Below are 26,034 nucleotides of genomic sequence, written 5' to 3'. Positions count from 1 at the left end.
ATTTAAAGGCCAAGTCAACACCTTGTCATGTTCCTCAAACCATTCCTAAACAATTTGTGCGGTGTGGCAGGGTGCATTATCCTGCAGAAAAAAAGCCACTAACATTAGAGAATACTTTACCATAAGGGGGGATTTACACGAACGAGATATACGTCCGTGCCACCCGCGTGTTTTTCACACGTGTCGCACGGACCTATGCAAGTCTATGGGGCAGTGCAGACTGTCAGTGATTTTTGCACAGCGTGAGTCCGCTGCGTAAAACTCACGACAGGTCCTATATTTCTGCGTTTTTCGCGCATTACGTACCCATTGAAGTCAATGGGTGCATGAAAATCACGTGCACCACACGGAAGCACTTCCGTGGGACGCGCGTTATTCGCGCAACAGCAGTCAAAAGTATGTTTGGAAACAGAAAAGCACCAGGTGCTTTTCTGTTTACAAACATCGAAACGGAGTGTCATAATAATGGCGGCTGCGCGAAAATCACGCAGCCGCACATCCTATCTGATGACACATGGAGCTGTTAAGTGGATTTTTTTCGCACGCAAAACGCCGCGTTTTTTGCATGCGCAAAAACGCACACTCTCGTGTAAATCCGCCCTAAAGGGTTGTACTTGCTCTGCAACAATATTTAGTTAGGTGGTACGTGTCAAAGTAACATCCACATGAATGTTAGTGCCCAAGGTTTCCCAGCAGAACATTGCCCAGTGCATCACACTGCCTCTGCCAGGCTTGCTTTCTTCTGTATTCTGGTGCCACCTCTTCCCTAGGTAAGCGACACACATGATGCAAAAGAAAACGTGATTTATCAGACCAGGCCACCTTTTTACATTGCTCCACGGTCCAGTTCTGATGCTCATGTGCCCATTGTAGGTGCTTTCAGCGATGGACAGGGGTCAGCATGAGCACTCTGACTGGTGTGTGGCAATGCAGCCCCAAATGCAGCAAAGGGTATGTTCACACGGCCTATTTACGGACGTAAATCGGGCGTTTTTGCCCCGAATTACGCCCGAAAATAGCGCCTCAATAGCGCTGACAAACATCTGCCCATTGAAAGCAATGGGCAGACGTTTGTCTGTTCACACGAGGCGTATATTTACGCGCCGCTGTCAAATGACGGCGCGTAAATAGACGCCCACGTCAAAGAAGTGACCTGTCACTTCTTTGGCCGTAATTGGAGCCGTTATTCATTGACTCCAATGAATAGCAGCGCCAATTACGTCCGTAATTGACGCGGCGTTCAAGTGCCTGCACATGCCGGTACGGCTGAAATGACGGGGATGTTTTCAGGCTGAAACATCCCCGTAATTTCAGCCGTTACGGACGCCCTCGTGTGAACATACCCAAACAGTGATACACTGTGTTCTGAAAACTTTCTATCGTAGTCAGAAGTAACTTTTTCAGCAATTTGGGCTACAGCAGCTCTTCTGTGAGATTTGACCAGACGGGCTAGTCTTCACTCCCCAAGCGCACCTACAATGAGCTTTGGGCTTCCTTAACCCTGTTGCCGGTTCAGAAGTTGTCTTTTTCTTTTCTCACTTTGGCAGGTACCTGCCACCGCATACTGGGAACACCTCACAAAATCTGGAATTTTGGAGATGCTCTGACCCAGTCGTCTATCCATCACTATTTGCCCTTATCAAAATCACTCAGCTCTTTACTTGTGCCCATTTTTCCTGCTTCCAATACATCAACTTCAAGAACTGATAATTCACTTGCTGCCTAATATATTCCACCTCTTGACAGGTGTCACTGTAATGAAATAATCAATGTTATTCACTTCACCTGTTATATAGATAGATTTGCGAGACCTTACACTAAGATTCCCCATTTCTATTGAAGCGTGGCAACACACACTTGCCTGTGTTGAATAAGATTATTACTTATTTATATCGCAACTTTATTGATATTAAATGAAATATTTAACAATACAATCTATTATTAACAAATACAGTAGTTCTTTATTCTGAAGTTTTATATCCTTCCAAAAAGAAGATGAATAACTGTTCAACTTTATGATCTTTTAGATACTTCTGAAATACTAAAGGCAAGTCATTATTCTGTAAAAAAAATAAAATAAAATTATTGATATAGGAGTTTTCCCAAATGGTGACACTCATGCCCTAGCTAGTGTGAACGAAGAATTTTTATTTCAATTTAACAAATATTTAATTGTGAGCCAGAATTTCAAACTTGAATCAGTTTCTGTACTAGATTTGATGATAAGTGCTGTATGATTCTATATGATAGTATTCTTTCAAAACTGTTGGACTGCTTTGGTTAAATACGAACAAACTCCCCATAAGATTACAAGGGTAACAGAATTTGTCATTACTGCATCCATTAACCTGTTCAGGGCTGAGCATGTACATGTGTGTTGCATGGTCCTGGGATTTTAAACTGTACAGTAGTATACACATTTTAAGCCAGCTGTATAGTCACTGATCACATGATCACCAGGATTTTATTTATATTATTATATCATTTGGTTCTATGTAAATTGCTATATTGATGTTTGTGTTTTACCTACATTACAGGACAAACTATATTTGAGTTATAAGCCCAATTCTGATAGGTTGCACAGTTCTAACAGTGACAAAACAGGGCTGATTCCCCCCATAAAAAGTATAGCGTGGATTATCTAATAGTGTACAATATACAGATAAGTGTGCAGTTGTACAGCAGCTATCTGTAAAACTGCTATACACAGCACTGTTTTAGTCAGCGCTTTACACTGTATGCCGCCAGGGCGGTTTGGTTATGGGAGCACCGATGATCATGATAGGAGTACCTCTGAGCGTGGCGGCAGCTGCTGGAAAGGAAGTTCGGACACGATTCTTGTGGTTGGTCAGGTAATTTACATAAACTGCATGCAACTTAAATAGCATTTTTTTTATTATTAGATTTTGTTAATTTGTTTTTTTATAAAGAATAATAATTTTTTTAAATAAAAAACATATTGACCTCCCCATAATAGGTACTCTTTAAGGCCACTTTCACACGGCAACATTTAGTTCAGTATTTTGGATCAGTATTTGTAAGGCTACATTCACACAACAGTGAAAAACGGCTGTGTGATGACCGTTTTCCTAACGCCCGTCACAGGGCCGTTTTCAGAGCAGTGCAGTTCTGTGAGTGTATTCACATGGCCATTTTTTTAACGGCCCGTGAATATTGGCCGTCTAAAAAAAGACCTATTTTTGGCCGTTTTCATGGTCAGACGGCTCCCATAGGAGTCAATGGATCAGTCTTTACCGGACGTTTTTTAGGAAACAATCCTTGTAATGGCCGGTAAAAACTGATCTTGGCTGAGGACTCTCCTCTATTTTGAGCGCTGAGCCCGGGGAAGCCCTTGACATTACTGTCCATAGGACAGTGATGTCGGGCTTTCAACAATTGAATCCCCAGCCAGAGCATCGCAAGATCTCTGGCCGGAGACTACAGTCTTGTAGCTAGCACCCCTCCATGTAGATAGCACCCCCCCTGCCTGAAGATAGCAAGCACCCCACCCATCCCTTGTAGATAGTGTGCCACTGTAGCTCCCTGTAGGAGCCGAATCCCCAGCGTCTGGACCCCGCTCTGGCAGGGGATTCTGCTCCTGGAGAAGCCCCCTGTGTCACTATCCATATATGGACAGTAACATCAAGGTGTTACTCCTAGAGAGGAATCCCCGGTCTGCTCTGGCAGGGGATTACGCTCTCCTGACGTCACTGTCCATATATGGACAGAGACATCAAAGGCTCCGTCTATGAGTGGAATCCCTGGCCGCGGATCGGAGACTTGGATAATTTTTCACAAATCCGATTCACCCGCTAAAGTGAATGGGTCCGTGAAGCCTATGGGGTGCCACTCAGATGCCGTCAAAAACTGCCCGAGTGGCACAACGGTCGTGTGCATGAGGCACAAGGGTAACATATCTTTCCATTGGGCTCCTTCACACTTGCACATGAAAATATGGATGCGCAATACGTATAGTTTCTTTGCAATTTGTTTTGTTTTTGTTTCTGAATTAAATCAGTTTTTATTCCGTATTTTGTTATGAGTAGTCCGTGTTTAATTCATATTAGTTTTGTTTCTTGTGAAAGGATTAAAAATGGTTTTCCTTTTTCTATAATGTTGTTGAAATACGGATGTAAAAAACTGAACAAATACACGCACATGTTAACTATGTAATACTGGAACATGTGTTTTTAAAATCAACCAATTGACTTTTATAGGCTAAAATAGTACCACTACGGACCTGTTGGAATAAAATGTGCATATAAAAAACAGTAATGTGAATAAAACTATTTAAATGTATCGGCAAATGTATGAAAAACAGCTCCAATTACGTCCGTAATTGACGCCGCGAAAAACGCGAGTACGAGCAATTACGTCTGAAATTCAGGAGCTGTTTTCGCCTGAAAACAGCTCCGTAATTTCAGGCGTATTGGACACTGCCATGTGAACATACCCTAAGGCTGGGTTCACACGAGCACATTAACGTCCGTAATGGACGGACGTATTTCGGCCGGAAGTCCCGGACCAAACTCAGTGCAGGGAGCCGGGCTCCTAGCATCATAGTTATGTACGATGCTAGGAGTCCCTGCCTCTCTGCAGGACAACTGTCCCGTACTGTAATCATGTTTTCAGTACGGGACAGTAGTTCCACGGAGAGGCAGGGACTCATAGCGTCGTACATAACTACGATGCTAGGAGCCCGGCTCCCTGCACTGAGTTCGGTCCGGGACTTCCGGCCGAAATACGTCCGTCCATTACGGACGTTAATGTGCTCGTGTGAACCCAGCCTAATATTACACACAATCCACTTCTCCCATGCAGATTGATTTTTTACAAACTCTCTTAGGCCTCATGCACACTTCCATCACCGTTTTATCGGCTGTTTTTGACGGATCCGTGTGTCCGTTTTTGTTTCCGTGTGCACTCCCTTTCCGTTCCGTGTTTCCGTTGTACACGGACGTTGTGCTTCCGTTTGGCTTCCGTTTAAAAAACGGAAGGTAAACTTTATTTGAACTTGTCACATGTCCCAGGAAACACTCATAGGCTATGTTCACACGGAGTATTTTGGGGGAGGAATATCTGCCTCAAAATTCCGTTTGGAACTTTGAGGCAGATATTCCTCTCCCTGCACGCCGATTTTCGCGGCAATTACCGCGCCGTTTTTCGCCCGCGGCCATTGAGCGCCGCGGGCATAAAACAGCGAGAAATACGCTTTCTCCTGCCTCCCATTGAAGTCAATGGGAGGTCGGAGGCGGAAGCGCCCGAAGACAGGGCATGTCGCTTCTTTTTCCCGCGAGGCAGTTTTACTGCTCGCGGGAAAAAGACGCCGACGCCTCCCATTGAAATCAATGGGAGGCGTTCTCGGGCCGTTTCTGCCGAGTTTTGCGACGCGGTTTCCGCGTCAAAAAACTCGGCAAAATACCCCGTGTGAACATAGCCTTAGAAAGGTTACAAGAAGTTTTTGGTGCTGTTTTCTGTAGCATTCAGAGCATAGAGAACAGTTTGAGATTACTCTGCTTGGCTTGCTTTGGTTTTTTGGAGTGAAATGTGTGCATTCACTTACTTATTTTTTGACGCTGGGCACTAGTTCCCTGCTGCCATCTGTGCGTCAAAAGCTCCTTGGCAAGTTCCTCCCAAGCGGCATCCTTGTTTATAGTGGTCGAGGTAGCATTCTGCCCGCGTATCTCACAGTTCTGGGTGATCATGCTTCAATGCTATGAGTCTCTCCACATCCATCTTCAGGAATGAATGTGTACTGTAGTCTGTGAGTCTGTGAACTTTGGCTCACCCAGCCATTGCTATGGCAACGGATCCATCAAAAACTGACGGCACACGGAAGCCTTCCGTGTGCCATCCGTTTTTTTGACTGACCCATTGACTTCTATGGGCCACACGGTCACTGAATCACTGACCAAACTAGGACATGCTCTCCTTTTGACGGAACGGAACAACGGATCCGTTTAAATAACTGAAGTGTGCATGAAATGAATGAGTTCAGGGTGCTATCAGTAACAAAAACGGATAGCACCCTGAAGGAAAAGACTGAAGTGGGCATGAAGCCTTAAGGGTATGTTCACACGTAGTGACCAAAAATGTCTGAAAATACGGAGCTGTTTTCAGGCGAAAACAGCTCCTGATTTTCAGACGTTTTTTGTGCCACTCGAGATTTTCGCTGCGTTTTTCGCAGCGTTTTTTACGGCCGTTTTTTGAGCTTTTTTCAATAGAGTCTATGGAAAACGGCTCCAAAAGCGTCCCAAGAAGTGTCCTGCACTTCTTTTTCGCGGCCGTTTTTTTACGCGTCAAAAAACGCGGCCGTTTTTCGGGCGTTTACGGCCAAAAATAGGCCGTGTGAACATACCCTAAGGGTATGTTCACACGATTAACAAAATACGTCTGAAAATACGGAGCTGTTTTCAAGGGAAAACAGCCCCTGATTTTCAGACTTTTTTGAGCAACTCGCGTATTTCACGGCATTTTTCGTGGCGTTTTCGCTGCGTTTCTTACGGCCGTTTTTGGAGCTGTTTTCAATAGTCTATGAGAAAACGGCTCCAAAAACGTCCCAAGAAGTGTCCTGCACTTCTTTTGACGAGCTGTCATTTTACGCGCCGTATTTTGACAGCGACGCGTAAAATGACAGCTCGTCTGCACAGAACATCGTAAGACCCATTGCAAGCAAGCAATGCAAGCAATGGTGTAGATGTTTGCCGACGATTGGAGCCGTCTTTTCAGGTGTAATTTGAGGCGTAAAACGCCTCCATTACGTCTGAAAATAGTCTGTGTGCACATATCCTAACTGATAAAGAGGTTGCCACAACCAGAACCCTTTCTATGATACTGTATAAAGCAGAAAACTACTGTATGTCCAACACACATCTTAACTCTGGAAGACAATATATCTCCAGGGAAAGCAGTACTTACATTTCTATGGGTCGTCCGGGGTCGATGCTCACAGTTATGACAGTCGTTCCATGTTTGGGGCAGGAGCGAGCAGCGAGGGCCAAGTGTGGGCAGTCAGGAATAGGTGGTGTGCGGCGTGATGTGCTTAGGCTGCGCAGCACAGTGATAATGCAAGAGAGGGTGTAGTGATGTGGTGGGTCATGGAAGCCGGTGGCTCCCGAGCCCAACCACAATTTTCAACAGCAATTTAAAGTTAAAACTGGAGCTTGGCCCACAATCTACTTGGGACACGACCTCTGCACTAATTAAATCAGACCCCAGACTAGACCCCCAAATATTAATCAGACCCCTAAATTTATCACTGGACGGCATCATGACACAGTGGAGTGGGCGGCGCCTGGAGCCGAAAAGGCCCGGCGAGCGGTAACTTATTGCAGCTCACTGCTTCCCGGGCAAAATGTTACTTTGGCTGCCCACTAGGGGATTCAATGGTTTACTGATGGGTCAGTCCGTGTCTGCGTTGTGTAGCAGATTCTCCTACTGGAGGAGCCAATGGGATGTACCGCGTGTGGGAAAACATGGAAGGAGGCACAGACAACAACAAAAAAAGATGGAAACCATTTTTTGTTTTATTTTTTAATAGCGCCCAAGTTGCCAGAACGTAGTCCTAGGCCAGTATTTTTGCCAAACCGTGTTCCAGGAAATCCTGGGCTCCGTTACAACATGGTCAGGGGTTCCTCAGAACACAGCAGCAAGATCTATCACTTTTACAGCAGAGATAGCCAACTGATTTGAACCTGCTTAAAGGGCTCCCACTTTGGCCAATCTCTACTTGTTAGAAGGGTCCCTTGACAGTAAGCAGATCACGAAGTGTCCCCCTGCTGAGACCCCCAGACATCAGCTATAATCTGTGGGGAAACCAGTCAGTAAGTATCCAATCTCCCTGCAGCACCACCACAGGAGAAATTAAGCATTACACATTTTCCGTTTATATCAATGTGTTGTCTGGTCTATTTTTTTTTTGCGGAAATTGAGCCCAAATAGGTCACAAATCCCGGCAGTCACCTGTTTTGAAAATTTCAGAAAAAAGTGGGTGTAATTCTCTGGAATTGGGCGTTGCCTACAACTTTTAGACAGATTTTTTGATACTAAAGCCAGAAAATGGCGCACATTGTGACGTAAATCTAGCCATAACAGGTATAGGGAAAAATTTACTGAGACTAGCGTCTCAACTAAAGTCGGCCTCCTAATAATTTTGGTGCATCTTTGGCTGTCCATTCAAAGTTGTTGATAAATTCCACATAATAATAATAATATTTATACTGTTCATAGATTTTAGTTCATGATTTAGGCTATGTTCACACTGAGTTTTTTGCAGGCGGAATTTCTGCTTCAAAATTCAGTTTGGAAGTCTGAGGCAGATTTTCCTCTCCCTGCACGCCTATTTTCAAGGCGTTTTTTTCGCTGCCTTTTTCGCCCGCGGCCATTGAGAGGTGCGGGCATAAAACACAGCGAAATACGCTTTCTCTGCCTCCCATTGAAGTCAATGGGAGGTCAGAGGCGGAAACGTCCAATGATAGGGCATTTCGCTTCTTTCTCCCGCGAGGCGGTTTTACCGCTCGCGGGAGAAAACCGCCCCCGCCTCCCATTGAAATCAGCGGGAGGCATTTTCGGGCCGTTTTTGACTAGTTTTTTTGCGCGGTTTCCGCGTCAAAAAACTCGTCAAAAAACTCTGTGTGAACATAGCCTAAGACATTCCAAAATGTGCCAAATTTATTGAGAGGCATGCACCTTTTAAGAAATTAGCGCAATTCTCTCCTACCATCTTTTTTTACACTGGCGTTTGAACCAAACAAATATCTTCCAAGCTTCTTGAAATCATCATAAACCATTAACATAAGAAATCATGTGGGATTTTCCAGCTCTGAGGACTGAACGCATCACTTCCTCTCAGGTAGAGACTGAACATCTCTGCGGGGAGAGGAAGTGGTTTATGTCATAATAATGTTATAACAAGTAACAAATTGCTGTGTGGTAGACTTTACAGTAGCGCGCAGTTCCCAGCACCTCCAGCAGGTGGCGCTTCTAATCCTCCGAACGCTGAGACGGAAGGAAAGCTGCACCTCTGCTGTGCAGGAAGAGCCCTGCACTAACCTGAGCGCACATCTGGAGGAGGAGCAGCCTGTGCTGGGGGCGGAGGCGGCTCCTGACAGAGTCCGGACAGGAAGATTTTAGCACCTGGCTGGTGTAGAATTTCCTTAACCTGTTATCTGCTTGCGCACCTCCCCATAGTGCTGGCTATTCACAAGCACTGGACCCCAGGAGGCGCCTATATGTACACACGGTGGGTGTCTCTAGCTGTATATATATATATATGTATGTATGTATATATGGATGTGTGTTTGTGGTATGTGTGGTATGTGAGGCAGAGCACACGTTTGGTTATGCATTGCCCAGGAAATGCAGCCTGGCTGCACTATATACCTTAATCCCACTGTGCTGGAGGACGGCTGAGCAGGGATAGGTTGGCACAGATGAGATGTGGGTGGCATATGCCATAGTGTATAGGCAGCAGTGATCTTCTTTCCATTTATGATGGGTTACGTATGGCTGCTGGTGTCACTGCTGCTGATCGCAGTCAGGCATGGAGACCTATGAGGAGATGCATGTGGTGCTGCAGTCAGTTAACCCTCGAAGCTCAGTGCTGGCAGGGCTTAGAAGCGGCAGCATCTGCTGGCAATGTGTCATTTACTCATCCCCCAGTGTGTTCTGCATGCGGAGCTGAGCTGGTTACTGAGGCTTCCGCCTTGAGATCCTGTGGCTGGTAGTGGAGGAAAAAAAAAAAAAAGCTGAAAAAAACAAGTTGTCAATTTCCCCCGCCCTCTACAGGAAGCAAAGCTGCTGTGACGGGTTCTGCTTATGGGCTGTGAACATCTGGCATGGAAAGTGTAAGGCTATGTTCACACGACAGCGTACGTAACGGCTGAAATTACGAGGATGTTTTCAGGAGGAAACAACCCCGTAATTTCAGCCGTAACGGCATGTGCAGGCGTTTGATCGCCGCGTCCATTACGGACATAATTGGCGCTGCTTTTCATTGGAGTCAATGAATAACGGCTCCAATTACGCCCCAAGAAGTGACAGGTCACTTCTTTGACGCGGGCGTCTATTTACGCGCCGTCATTTGACAGCGGCGCGTAAATATACGACTCATGTGAACAGACAAACGTCAGCCCATTGCTTTCAATGGGCAGATGTTTGTCAACGCTATTGAGGCGCATTTTTTGGACGTAATTCAGGGCCAAAACGCCCGAATTACGTCCGTAATTAGTGTGTGTGTGAACATACCCTTAGGGCTGATTCAGACATGCGTGGCGTTTTTGCGCACGCAAAACACGCGGCCTTTTGCCTGCGCAAAAGCCACTTGCCTGCTCCGTGAGGCAGCATCATATGATGCGCGGCTGCGTGCTTTTCGCGCAGCCGCCATCATTATGACAAGCCATTCGGATGTTTGTAAGCAGAAAAGCACGTTGTGCTTTTCTGTTTACATTCATCCTTTTGACTGCTGGTGCGCGAAACAGGCAGTTCGCATGGAAGTGCTTCCGTGCGACCTGCGTGGTTTTCACGCACCCATTGACTTCAATGGGTGCGTGATGCGCAAAATACGCCGAGATATTGAACATGTCGCGCTTTTTGCGCAGCGGACAAACGTTGCGCAAAAAGCACGGACTGTCTGTACTGCCCCATAGACTTGTATTGGTCTGTGCGTGGCGCGTGAAAACCACGCGGCCCGCACGGACGCAATACACGTTCGTGTTAATCCAGCCTTAAAGAGGCTCTGTCACCAGATTTTGCAACCCCTATCTGCTATTGCAGCAGATAGGCGCTGCAATGTAGATTACAGTAACGTTTTTATTTTTAAAAAACGAGCATTTTTGGCCAAGTTATGACCATTTTTGTAGTTATGCAAATGAGGCTTGCAAAAATCCAAGTGGGTGTGTTTAAAAGTAAAAGTCCAAGTGGGCGTGTATTATGTGCGTACATCGGGGCGTTTTTAATACTTTTACTAGCTGGGCGCTGTGAAGAGAAGTATCATCCACTTCTCTTCACAACGCCCAGCTTCTGACAGTGCAGATCTGTGACGTCACTCACAGGTCCTGCATCGTGACGGCCACATCGGCACCAGAGGCTACAGTTGATTCTGCAGCAGCATCAGCGTTTGCAGGTAAGTCGATCTTACCTGCAAACGCTGATGCTGCTGCAGAATCAACTGTAGCCTCTGCTGCCGATGTGGCCGACACGATGCAGGACCTGTGAGTGACGTCACAGATCTGCACTGTCAGAAGCTGGGCGTTGTGAAGAGAAGTGGATGATACTTCTCTTCACAGCGCAAGGATTGGTGAGGATCACCTATTACACAATATATGTCATGTCAGAGAGACCACATGGTGTGCACCACCAATTTGAGCTGAGTTGAATCAGGGAAAAGGAAAGGGGAAAAGGATGTGGTCTGTGAAGAAATTAATAATTGACTTTTATTAAGTATGCATTAAGAAAATGATTAAAAGGTCCAATGGTGCAATTTGGTATGTGTGAGTGACCCCTCAATTCACATACCCTTGGCCAAAAATTAATAGATGAGGTAATATATAATATTGCTGTCCGTTGTTCCGTTACTAGTACCAGATAATTAAACTGCAGTGGCCACAGATTAATGAAAATGAATGAAACTGTAAATTAGTAGTTCACTCTGTCTAAGATTGGACCGGCTGTATAGCCTGGATTAGAGTATTGACTGTTACACTGTATAATACTAAGTGCAGCTGGGCCAGTAGCGGTGTGCCCTGTAATGAGAAGAGGTATGGGAATAAGCAAGGTGAAACCTTGCAAGCCTCTTACCCCTGCGTTAGTGTTGGTATGGTGGTGTAAACAGTAAATGAACTGCACCCTCACGCTGGTGTCCCTGGGGATCAGAGCAGCAGCGTTGGGAACGGTCGTGTAATACAGTGAGAACACTCTCAGCTGTCAGCTGAGAGGCAAAGTGAGAACGGCCGTAAGCAATAGTAGCTGTGCTCAGCTGTGAGCCGAGAATGAACTGCACCCACACGCTGGTGTCCCTGGGGATCAGAGCAGCAGCGTTGGGAACGGTCGTATATTACAGTGAGAACACTCTCAGCTGTCAGCTGAGAGGCAAAGTGAGAACGGCCGTAAGCAATAGTAGCTGTGCTCAGCTGTGAGCCGAGAAGCAGTGTGTGCGGCAGGGTTACTGTCAGTACCCGCAGGTGAACTAAGTCACCAACGGGAGCCGGCGATAGGCCAGACAGGATGAATCACCCAGCTGATAGACTCAGCAGGGCGCACTGCAGTCACAAGCACGGACAGCCAGCAAGCAGCTGGCAGCCGTGGTTGAAGGAGGATCGTGGAGCAAATAGTGGAACTTGGACAGGGATGCCAAGTAGTGCACCATAGGATTATTAAAATTGTTGCTGAGCACCCAGGGTGCTCAGCAACAATTTTAATAATCCTATGGTGCACTACTTGGCATCCCTGTCCAAGTTCCACTATTTGCTCCACGATCCTCCTTCAACCACGGCTGCCAGCTGCTTGCTGGCTGTCCGTGCTTGTGACTGCAGTGCGCCCTGCTGAGTCTATCAGCTGGGTGATTCATCCTGTCTGGCCTATCGCCGGCTCCCGTTGGTGACTTAGTTCACCTGCGGGTACTGACAGTAACCCTGCCGCACACACTGCTTCTCGGCTCACAGCTGAGCACAGCTACTATTGCTTACGGCCGTTCTCACTTTGCCTCTCAGCTGACAGCTGAGAGTGTTCTCACTGTAATATACGACCGTTCCCAACGCTGCTGCTCTGATCCCCAGGGACACCAGCGTGTGGGTGCAGTTCATTCTCGGCTCACAGCTGAGCACAGCTACTATTGCTTACGGCCGTTCTCACTTTGCCTCTCAGCTGACAGCTGAGAGTGTTCTCACTGTATTACACGACCGTTCCCAACGCTGCTGCTCTGATCCCCAGGGACACCAGCGTGAGGGTGCAGTTCATTTACTGTTTACACCACCATACCAACACTAACGCAGGGGTAAGAGGCTTGCAAGGTTTCACCTTGCTTATTCCCATACCTCTTCTCATTACAGGGCACACCGCTACTGGCCCAGCTGCACTTAGTATTATACAGTGTAACAGTCAATACTCTAATCCAGGCTATACAGCCGGTCCAATCTTAGACAGAGTGAACTACTAATTTACAGTTTCATTCATTTTCATTAATCTGTGGCCACTGCAGTTTAATTATCTGGTACTAGTAACGGAACAACGGACAGCAATATTATATATTACCTCATCTATTAATTTTTGGCCAAGGGTATGTGAATTGAGGGGTCACTCACACATACCAAATTGCACCATTGGACCTTTTAATCATTTTCTTAATGCATACTTAATAAAAGTCAATTATTAATTTCTTCACAGACCACATCCTTTTCCCCTTTCCTTTTCCCTGATTCAACTCTTCTCTTCACAGCGCCCAGCTAGTAAAAGTATTAAAAACGCCCCGATGTACGCACCTAATACACGCCCACTTGGACTTTTACTTTTAAACACACCCACTTGGATTTTTGCAAGCCTCATTTGCATAACTACAAAAATGGTCATAACTTGGCCAAAAATGCTCGTTTTTTAAAAATAAAAACGTTACTGTAATCTACATTGCAGCGCCTATCTGCTGCAATAGCAGATAGGGGTTGCAAAATCTGGTGACAGAGCCTCTTTAAGCGACAAGCTGGGTAGTTCCAAGTCTTTCCATTTTATGGACTATGGTATTTACTTCGGAGTGATTGTGGCTTCTGATGTGACAATTAGGGTATGTGCACACGACGTATTTTCAGACGTAATTCAGGCGTTTTACGCCTCGAATTACGCCTGAAAAGACGGTTCCATTACATCTGCAAATATCTGCCCTTTGCTTGCAATGGGTCTTACGATGTTCTGTTCAGACGAGGTGTAATTTTACGCGTCGTTGTCAAAAGACGGCACATAAAAATACGCCCGCGTCAAAGAAGTGCAGGACACATATTGGGACTTTTTTGGAGCCGTTTTTCATTGACTCCAATGAAGAACAGCTCCAATTACGTCCGTAAAAGACGCCGCGAAAAACGCGAGTACTTGCAAAAACATCTGAAATTCAGGAGCTGTTTTCGCCTGATAATTTCAGACGTATTTTGCGTTTGCGTGTGAACATACCCTTAGAAGCATGGCATGTCCTGTAGGCATGATAGTATAACATACAGAGGCACATTTACTAATAGTGATAATTGCCATAGTGGCCAAGATGCCACGCGTTGATTTATGAATACTACGCTAGGTTGTAATTCTCTGCCACTTTTCTGCACAAAAAGCTGGCGGAAATCTTTTGTACGTCTTTTTCCGACAAATACCAAAAAAACGTAAGTGTCGGGAAGCGTGGCGGGATAAACGAGGTATCCAGCATGAACATTATTCTTTACAATGCTTTTTAGCCAGAAAACGGACAAAATTGGACAGATAAATATGCTCAACTGTCATGGCCCTGGCCAATGGATTGTGTGACGTCCAAGTTTAGTTTCATCTCTCATTTCTATCACAACTAGTTCATACTACCAGTATGCCAATATATGGAGAAATGTAGAATCTGTACTTACTAGAAGGGATATGAGACCAAGAACCACAATTACTGAAAAATTACAAAAAGAGTTATAACCTTATAAGACCGATAAAAAGGAGTTACAATGGACAGGGTGACGTCGCTGTAATGAAACATACGGGATATGGATAAGCCCACATTGAGGTGGAGGTCACGATCTGGACCATGGAAATTCCAGTATTGCATATTCCTGACCAATAACCAGAACTGCTGCCCCTCCCACTTTCTAGGTGGTCCTCCAGCTCAGAAAGTAGGAATAGTAGGCAAGTCGTTTTACAGCGACGTCCAGACTTGTTAAAATGATCTCCCTGTAATAGGCTAATAAGATTTCAATGGAGACTTCCATGAAGTCGCCTTTTTTTGGCAGCTTTTCTTATTGACTACTATTCCTATGGTGCGGGTCTTTTTCCTATTACTTGTCTTGGGGAGCTGTGGCTGTCATGAGAGGGGTGAAGCTGTCACTATCATGGGGGTGGTGGCGGTCATGAGAGGGGGTGAAGCTGTCACTATCATGGGGGTAGTGGCAGTCATGAGAGGGGTGAAGCTGTCACTATCATGGGGGTGGTGGCTGTCATGAGAGGGGTGAAGCTGTCACTATCATGGGGGTGGTGGCTGTCATGAGAGGGGTGAAGCTGTCACTATCATGGGGGTGGTGGCTGTCATGAGAGGGGTGAAGCTGTCACTATCATGGGGGTGGTGGCTGTCATGAGAGGGGTGAAGCTGTCACTATCATGGGGGTGGTGGCTGTCATGAAGAGGGGGGGCTGTTACGGAGATGAGGCTCTTTAGTTGTCATATTTATGGGGTTCTCACATTTATAGGAGCATTCTGGCTGTCATGTAAAGCATTGCGGTCCAATATATAGAATTGACACGCTGCCTCCTGAATCACACAGCAAAGTAAGGAGGCAGCGCAAATTTCACGTCAAGAAAAGGTTTGACAGACCGACGCTCGAGAACTTTTAGATAAGTTCCAAGATGTTGTTACTTCTTAGCGCACCACTTCTGTCCTATGCAAGGGTGGATGCAGGATTGAAATTTAGGGAAGAGGGGCAGGAAATCAGCGGCACCTCACGCTTTATGGCAAATTTCAATAATAGCATATTATAGGTCAGGCATCGCTTTTTCAATCAGGGACAACAGTATGCTACCACTGTACAAGCATCAATATAACCAATAATACCATCATACAGTGACCATATAGTGGTCAGATACCAGTTCTACACAGCGCTCTGCACAGTATTATCACACTACAAACTATACAGTGACCATATAGTGGTCAGATACCAGTTCTACACCGCGCTCTGCACAGTATTATCACACTACAAACTATACAGTGACCATATAGTGGTCAGATACCAGTTCTACACAGCGCTCTACACAGTATTATCACACTGCAAACTATACAGTGACCATATAGTGGTCAGATACCAGTTCCACACAGCGCTCTGCACAGTATTATCACACTGCAAACTATACAGTGACCATATAGTGATCAGATACCAGTTCTACACAGCGCTCTGCACAGTATTATCACACTGCAAACTATACAGTGACCATATAGTGGTCAGATACCAGTTCTACACAGCGCTCTGCACAGTATTATCACATTGCAAACTATACAGTGACCATATAGTGGTCAGATACCAGTTCTACACAGCGCTCTGCACAGTATTCTCACATTACAAACTATACAGTGACCATATAGTGGTCAGATACCAGTTCTACACAGCGCTCTACACAGTATTATCACACTACAAACTATACAGTGACCATATAGTGGTCAGATACCAGTTCTACAAGCACTCTGCACAGTATTATCACACTACAAACTATACAGTGACCATATAGTGGTCAGATACCAGTTCTACACAGCGCTCTGCACAGTATTATCACACTGCAAACTATACAGTGACCATATAGTGGTCAGATACCAGTTCTATACAGCGCTCTACACAGTATTATCACACTACAAACTATACTGTGACCATATAGTGGTCAGATACCAGCTCTACACAGCGCTCTACACAGTATTATCACACTGCAAACTATACAGTGACCATATAGTGGTCAGATACCAGTTCTACACTGCGCTCTGCACAGTAATATCACACTACAAACTATACAGTGACCATATAGTGGTCAGATACCAGTTCTACACAGCGCTCTGCACAGTATTATCACACTGCAAACTATACAGTGACCATATAGTGGTCAGATACCAGTTCTACACAGCGCTCTGCACAATATTATCACACTACAAACTATACAGTGACCATATAGTGGTCAGATACCAGTTCTACACAGCGCTCTACACAGTATTATCACACTGCAAACTATACAGTGACCATATAGTGGTCAGATACCAGTTCTACACTGCGCTCTGCACAGTATTATCACATTGCAAACTATACAGTGACCATATAGTGGTCAGATACCAGTTCTACACAGCGCTCTGCACAGAATTATCACACTACAAACTATACAGTGACCATATAGTGGTCAGATACCAGTTCTACACAGCGCTCTGCACAGTATTATCACACTACAAACTATACAGTGACCATATAGTGGTCAGATATCAGCTCTACACAGCGCTCTGCACAGTAATATCACACTACAAACTATACAGTGACCATATAGTGGTCAGATACCAGTTCTACACAGCGCTCTGCACAGTATTATCACACTACAAACTATACAGTGACCATATAGTGGTCAGATACCAGTTCTACACAGCGCTCTACACAGTATTATCACACTACATACTATACAGTGACCATATAGTGATCAGATACCAGTTCTACACAGCGCTCTGCACAGTATTATCACATTACAAACTATACAGTGACCATATAGTGGTCAGATACCAGTTCTACACAGCGCTCTGCACAGTATTATCACACTGCAAACTATACAGTGACCATATAGTGGTCAGATACCAGTTCTACACAGCGCTCTACACAGTATTATCACACTACAAACTATACAGTGACCATATAGTGATCAGATACCAGTTCTACACAGCGCTCTGCACAGTATTATCACATTACAAACTATACAGTGACCATATAGTGGTCAGATACCAGTTCTACACAGCGCTCTGCACAGTATTATCACACTGCAAACTATACAGTGACCATATAGTGGTCAGATACGAGTTCTACACAGTGCTCTGCACAGTATTCTCACACTGCAAACTATACAGTGACCATATAGTGGTCAGATACCAGTTCTACACAGCGCTCTACACAGTATTATCACACTGCAAACTATACAGTGACCATATAGTGGTCAGATACCAGTTCTACACAGCACTCTGCACAGTATTATCACACTACAAACTATACAGTGACCATATAGTGGTCAGATACCAGTTCTACACAGCGCTCTGCACAGTATTATCACACTGCAAACTATACAGTGACCATATAGTGGTCAGATACCAGTTCTACACAGCGCTCTACACAGTATTATCACACTGCAAACTATACAGTGACCATATAGTGGTCAGATACCAGTTCTACACTGCGCTCTGCACAGTATTATCACATTGCAAACTATACAGTGACCATATAGTGGTCAGATACCAGTTCTACACAGCGCTCTGCACAGAATTATCACACTACAAACTATACAGTGACCATATAGTGGTCAGATACCAGTTCTACACAGCGCTCTGCACAGTATTATCACACTACAAACTATACAGTGACCATATAGTGGTCAGATATCAGCTCTACACAGCGCTCTGCACAGTAATATCACACTACAAACTATACAGTGACCATATAGTGGTCAGATACCAGTTCTACACAGCGCTCTACACAGTATTATCACACTACAAACTATACAGTGACCATATAGTGATCAGATACCAGTTCTACACAGCGCTCTGCACAGTATTATCACATTACAAACTATACAGTGACCATATAGTGGTCAGATACCAGTTCTACACAGCGCTCTGCACAGTATTATCACACTACAAACTATACAGTGACCATATAGTGGTCAGATATCAGCTCTACACAGCGCTCTGCACAGTAATATCACACTACAAACTATACAGTGACCATATAGTGGTCAGATACCAGTTCTACACAGCGCTCTACACAGTATTATCACACTACAAACTATACAGTGACCATATAGTGATCAGATACCAGTTCTACACAGCGCTCTGCACAGTATTATCACATTACAAACTATACAGTGACCATATAGTGGTCAGATACCAGTTCTACACAGCGCTCTGCACAGTATTATCACACTGCAAACTATACAGTGATCATATAGTGGTCAGATACGAGTTCTACACAGTGCTCTGCACAGTATTCTCACACTGCAAACTATACAGTGACCATATAGTGGTCAGATACCAGTTCTACACAGCACTCTGCACAGTATTATCACACTACAAACTATACAGTGACCATATAGTGGTCAGATACGAGTTCTACACAGTGCTCTACACAGTATTATCACACTGCAAACTATACAGTGACCATATAGTGGTCAGATACCAGCTCTACACAGCGCTCTGCACAGTATTATCACATTACAAACTATACAGTGACCATATAGTGGTCAGATACCAGTTCTACACAGCGCTCTGCACAGTATTATCACACTGCAAACTATACAGTGACCATATAGTGGTAAGATACGAGTTCTACACAGTGCTCTGCACAGTATTCTCACACTGCAAACTATACAGTGACCATATAGTGGTCAGATACCAGTTCTACACAGCGCTCTGCACAGTAATATCACACTACAAACTATACAGTGACCATATAGTGATCAGATACCAGTTCTACACAGCGCTCTGCACAGTATTATCACATTACAAACTATACAGTGACCATATAGTGGTCAGATACCAGTTCTACACAGCGCTCTGCACAGTATTATCACACTGCAAACTATACAGTGACCATATAGTGGTCAGATACGAGTTCTACACAGTGCTCTGCACAGTATTCTCACACTGCAAACTATACAGTGACCACATAGTGGTCAGATACCAGTTCTACACAGCGCTCTGCACAGTATTATCACACTGAAAACTATACAGTGACCATATAGTGGTCAGATACCAGTTCTACACAGCGCTCTGCACAGTATTCTCACATTACAAACTATACAGTGACCATATAGTGGTCAGATACCAGTTCTACACTGCGCTCTGCACAGTATTATCACACTACAAACTATACAGTGACCATATAGTGGTCAGATATCAGCTCTACACAGCGATCTGCACAGTAATATCACACTACAAACTATACAGTGACCATATAGTGGTCAGATACCAGTTCTACACAGCGCTCTACACAGTATTATCACACTACAAACTATACAGTGACCATATAGTGATCAGATACCAGTTCTACACAGCGCTCTGCACAGTATTATCACATTACAAACTATACAGTGACCATATAGTGGTCAGATACCAGTTCTACACAGCACTCTGCACAGTATTATCACACTGCAAACTATACAGTGACCATATAGTGGTCAGATACCAGTTCTACACAGCGCTCTGCACAGTATTCTCACATTACAAACTATACAGTGACCATATAGTGGTCAGATACCAGTTCTACACAGCGCTCTGCACAGTATTATCACACTACAAACTATACAGTGACCATATAGTGGTCAGATACCAGTTCTACACAGCGCTCTACACAGTATTATCACACTGAAAACTATACAGTGACCATATAGTGGTCAGATACCAGTTCTACACAGCGCTCTACACAGTATTATCACATTGCAAACTATACAGTGACCATATAGTGGTCAGATACCAGTTCTACACAGCGATCTGCACAGTAATATCACACTACAAACTATACAGTGACCATATAGTGGTCAGATACCAGTTCTACACAGCGCTCTGCACAGTATTATCACACTGCAAACTATACAGTGACCATATAGTGGTCAGATACCAGTTCTACACTGCGCTCTGCACAGTATTATCACACTACAAACTATACAGTGACCATATAGTGGTCAGATACCAGTTCTACACAGCACTCTGCACAGTATTATCACGCTGCAAACTATACAGTGACCATATAGTGGTCAGATACCAGTTCTACACTGCGCTCTGCACAGTATTATCACACTACAAACTATACAGTGACCATATAGTGGTCAGATACCAGTTCTACACTGCGCTCTGCACAGTATTATCACACTACAAACTATACAGTGACCATATAGTGGTCAGATACCAGTTCTACACAGCGCTCTGCACAGTATTATCACACTACAAACTATACAGTGACCATATAGTGGTCAGATACCAGTTCTACACAGCGCTCTGCACAGTATTCTCACATTACAAACTATACAGTGACCATATAGTGGTCAGATACCAGTTCTACACAGCGCTCTGCACAGTATTATCACACTGCAAACTATACAGTGACCATATAGTGGTCAGATACCAGTTCTACACTGCGCTCTGCACAGTAATATCACACTACAAACAATACAGTGACCATATAGTGGTCAGATACCAGTTCTACACAGCGCTCTGCACAGTATTATCACACTGCAAACTATACAGTGACCATATAGTGGTCAGATACCAGTTCTACACAGCGCTCTGCACAGTATTATCACATTACAAACTATACAGTGACCATATAGTGGTCAGATACCAGTTCTACACAGCACTCTGCACAGTATTATCACACTGCAAACTATACAGTGACCATATAGTGGTCAGATACCAGTTCTACACAGCGCTCTGCACAGTATTCTCACATTACAAACTATACAGTGACCATATAGTGGTCAGATACCAGTTCTACACAGCGCTCTGCACAGTATTATCACACTGCAAACTATACAGTGACCATATAGTGGTCAGATACCAGTTCTACACAGCGCTCTGCACAGTATTATCACACTACAAACTATACAGTGACCATATAGTGGTCAGATACCAGTTCTACACAGCGCTCTACACAGTATTATCACACTGAAAACTATACAGTGACCATATAGTGGTCAGATACCAGTTCTACACAGCGCTCTACACAGTATTATCACATTGCAAACTATACAGTGACCATATAGTGGTCAGATACCAGTTCTACACAGCGATCTGCACAGTAATATCACACTACAAACTATACAGTGACCATATAGTGGTCAGATACCAGTTCTACACAGCGCTCTGCACAGTATTATCACACTACAAACTATACAGTGACCATATAGTGGTCAGATACCAGTTCTACACAGCACTCTGCACAGTATTATCACACTGCAAACTATACAGTGACCATATAGTGGTCAGATACCAGTTCTACACTGCGCTCTGCACAGTATTATCACACTACAAACTATACAGTGACCATATAGTGGTCAGATACCAGTTCTACACTGCGCTCTGCACAGTATTATCACACTGCAAACTATACAGTGACCATATAGTGGTCAGATACCAGTTCTACACAGCGCCCTGCACAGTATTATCACACTACAAACTATACAGTGACCATATAGTGGTCAGATACCAGTTCTACACAGCGCTCTGCACAGTATTATCACACTACAAACTATGCAGTGACCATATAGTGGTCAGATACCAGTTCTACACAGCGCTCTGCACAGTATTCTCACATTACAAACTATACAGTGACCATATAGTGGTCAGATACCAGTTCTACACAGCGCTCTGCACAGTATTATCACACTGCAAACTATACAGTGACCATATAGTGGTCAGATACCAGTTCTACACTGCGCTCTGCACAGTATTATCACACTACAAACTATACAGTAACCATATAGTGGTCAGATACCAGTTCTACACTGCGCTCTGCACAGTATTATCACACTGCAAACTATACAGTGACCATATAGTGGTCAGATACAAGTTCTACGCAGCGCTCTGCACAGTAATATCACACTGCAAACTATACAGTGACCATATAGTGGTCAGATACCAGTTCTACACAGCGCTCTGCACAGTAATATCACACTACAAACAATACAGTGACCATATAGTGGTCAGATACCAGTTCTACACAGCGCTCTGCACAGTATTATCACACTGCAAACTATACAGTGACCATATAGTGGTCAGATACCAGTTCTACACAGCGCTCTGCACAGTATTATCACATTGCAAACTATACAGTGACCATATAGTGGTCAGATACCAGTTCTACACAGCGCTCTGCACAGTAATATCACACTACAAACTATACAGTGACCATATAGTGGTCAGATACCAGTTCTACACAGTGCTCTGCACAGTATTATCACATTGCAAACTATACAGTGACCATATAGTGGTCAGATACCAGTTCTACACAGCGCTCTGCACAGTATTATCACACTACAAACTATACAGTGACCATATAGTGGTCAGATACCAGTTCTACACTGCGCTCTGCACAGTATTATCACACTGCAAACTATACAGTGACCATATAGTGGTCAGATACCAGTTCTACACAGCGCTCTGCACAGTATTATCACACTACAAACTATACAGTGATCATATAGTGGTCAGATACCAGTTCTACACAGCGCTCTGCACTGTATTCTCACATTACAAACTATACAGTGACCATATAGTGGTCAGATACCAGTTCTACACAGCGCTCTGCACAGTATTATCACACTACAAACTATACAGTGATCATATAGTGGTCAGATACCAGTTCTACACAGCGCTCTGCACAGTATTATCACACTACAAACTATACAGTGATCATATAGTGGTCAGATACCAGTTCTCCACAGCGCTCTGCACAGTATTATCACATTGCAAACTATACAGTGACCATATGGTGGTCAGATACCAGTTCTACACAGCGCTCTGCACAGTATTATCACATTGCAAACTATATAGTGACCATATAGTGGTCAGATACCAGTTCTTCACAGCGCTCTGCACAGTATTATCACACTACTAACTATACAGTGACCATATAGTGGTCAGATGCAAGTTATACACAGCGCTATACAGAGTATTATCACACTACAAACTATACAGTGACCATATAGTGGTCAGATACCAGTTCTACACAGCGCTCTGCACAGTATTATCACACTATAAACTATACAGTGACCATATAGTGGTCAGATGCAAGTTATACACAGCGCTCTACAGAGTATTATCATGCTGCACGCTATCTAGTTGCCTTATAGTGGTTAGATTCCAGGTCTGCACAACGCTTTACAGAGTATTATCACGCTGCATACTATACAGTGATCATATAGTGGTTGGATACCAGTTCTACACAGCGCTCTACGGAGTATTATCACTCTGCAGGCTATACAGTTGCCATATAGTGGTCAGATTCCGGGTCTGCACAGTGCTCCACAGAGTATTATCACGCTGCAAACTATACAGTGACCATATGATGTTCAAATACCAGTTCTACACTGGCGGTCTACATAGTTTTGTCACCCTGCAGACAATACAAGAGACACATGTCTGTTTTATTAAATATTTGTATTACCAATGAATTAACAGTTTGGGAGCATCTTTTCTTATAACTCTGGATTGTGCCGTTCCTCTGTTATTCCTCCTGAAAATGTATGAATTAACTGACAGCTGGCTGTTAATATTCTCCTTGTCAAAAGGCAGTGTCCCTACACATTGAAAGTGTCTAATCATCGCTGACAGAATTATACTGTGTAGGGAAACATGATGTTGACAAGTGGAATAGTAACACTCAGTAGTCAATTAGGCCTGGGCTACACAGTGACTTTTTTTAGTATCACTGATTAAGTGACAAATGCAGTCGACAAGATTGCATGCAACTCAATGTAGTGCTTTGTACTGCAGCTATAGCTCCATAGTTATAATTATTTAGTTGCATTACAAAAAGTCTCCAGGTAGGTCATGCATTTCCATTAGGAACAACAGGGGAACGTCACAACACAGCAAAGGTACTCCAGAATTGTTATCTCACGTGAAATGCAAGTATTTACTATAACGGACATGTCAGGAGAGGTGACAGATCCTCTATAAATCTAGTGACTCACAGGTGACGTCTTCTCTGATAGGAGTCATTCTCTTTCCTTTTCATCTCCATCCAGGCCAGATCGCCATGACGACTTCTCCTAACCACTGCAGAGTTTCCTACTGAGACATCTTTGACCCCTCGCTACTGCAGCCAGCCCCAGAGGTTTGTCTGATCTCTGCCGTTAGAGCGGCGCTGCGGCTGTGTATTACAGCAATTGCACAGGCAAACTTGCTGTGCCCGTGCAATCAGCATGATTTGATGCAACCGATGCTGCACTAATGAGCACCGGAACTGAAGAGAGAGAACGTGAGGGTGCTGTGACGTATACGCGTACCATGTTCTCTGTATTCAGTGCCGGCGCATCTAAATAGAATCGATATTCCCATGCATCGTTGAAACCTAATGCATACTACAGTCCAGACCTCCAAAATACTTCAGACCCAAGCACAGACCACCCAAATTAAATCAGACCCTAGGCCAGACCTCAAATTATTCAGACCGGACCCCTGTATAAAAGCAGACCCCAGATACCAGACCCTTAGACAAGACCTCAGAGACCAGACCCCCGACCAGACCCATTCATGCAAGGGAAGGGATAAAAAAAAACATGGCACTCGGTCAGTATAAAAATCAAAATTAAAATTTATTTCATCAAAATAATATCGTCTAGTGATCCTGCACATGAATAAATAGATAATTACATCAGAAAGCACATATATTTTCTGGTGATATAGTCATATCAACAATAATTCATAACTGACATTGTATATAAATAGGAAAAACAGGACTTACTCATAATATAATACATCAGTTGCCATAACCCGAGTGGGGTCCACTATTCAATGGTTGCCAGTAATAGAACAACATAAACCTATTGGTACATGCAGGAAAGAGGTCTAATTGGTATACATATGAATATATGCTATACTAGTGCCTATATATAAAGGCTAGACCTCAGTGAAGCCAAGTAACCCTTGGTGTGTTGCCCTAAACAACTAATATAAACCTATAAAGTGTAGGGCACAATTAACACAAATATATTGGAGAGGACTACAATGGCTACGTTACACACTCTATCTTCTAGGTATTTTTTCATTTAATTTGCCTTTACCATAGACTGCAGGTACGCTGTGTTCCTTACATCGGACCTTAGCCTCAAGCTCGTTGCTTACTTTAGACTGGGTATACTTACCTGTTATGCAAGTTTCTTCTCATTTGTATATATATTTTTTACTTCGCAAATTCACATGCTAAAATATATATAGAGGTTTTAACTACCATTTGATCAGGCTAACTCAACCTAGAAATAGATATATATATGTATCCTTGACATCGCTATTTACCATTTTCTGTATGTCCTCTGTAATTGTCAGACGTCTTTGTGTTTTTGCTCAGTATGACCTATTTTTTAATGTTGTAACATTCAA

At 44.0% G+C, this 26,034-nt stretch overlaps 1 protein-coding gene across 3 annotated transcripts in view; it reads left to right on the top strand.

Moving 5' to 3' along the window:
- The first annotated feature begins 9,061 nt into the window (after positions 1 to 9,061).
- MBP (myelin basic protein) overlaps positions 9,062 to 26,034 on the top strand; it is a 159,401-nt gene continuing 142,428 nt past the window's right edge. For 2 of the 3 annotated variants that reach the window (XM_075826520.1, XM_075826519.1), the window contains exon 1: positions 9,065 to 9,241. The gene's annotated coding sequence lies outside the window, so the exon portion shown is untranslated. Of the gene's footprint in view, positions 9,242 to 26,034 lie in introns of all 3 variants that reach the window. The other variant, XM_075826521.1, reaches the window with a different exon arrangement.

The sequence above is a fragment of the Rhinoderma darwinii genome, chromosome 5, assembly GCF_050947455.1.
Source record: "Rhinoderma darwinii isolate aRhiDar2 chromosome 5, aRhiDar2.hap1, whole genome shotgun sequence".
Classification (NCBI taxonomy): domain Eukaryota; kingdom Metazoa; phylum Chordata; class Amphibia; order Anura; family Rhinodermatidae; genus Rhinoderma; species Rhinoderma darwinii.
This window is presented reverse-complemented; position numbering and strand designations above follow the sequence as displayed.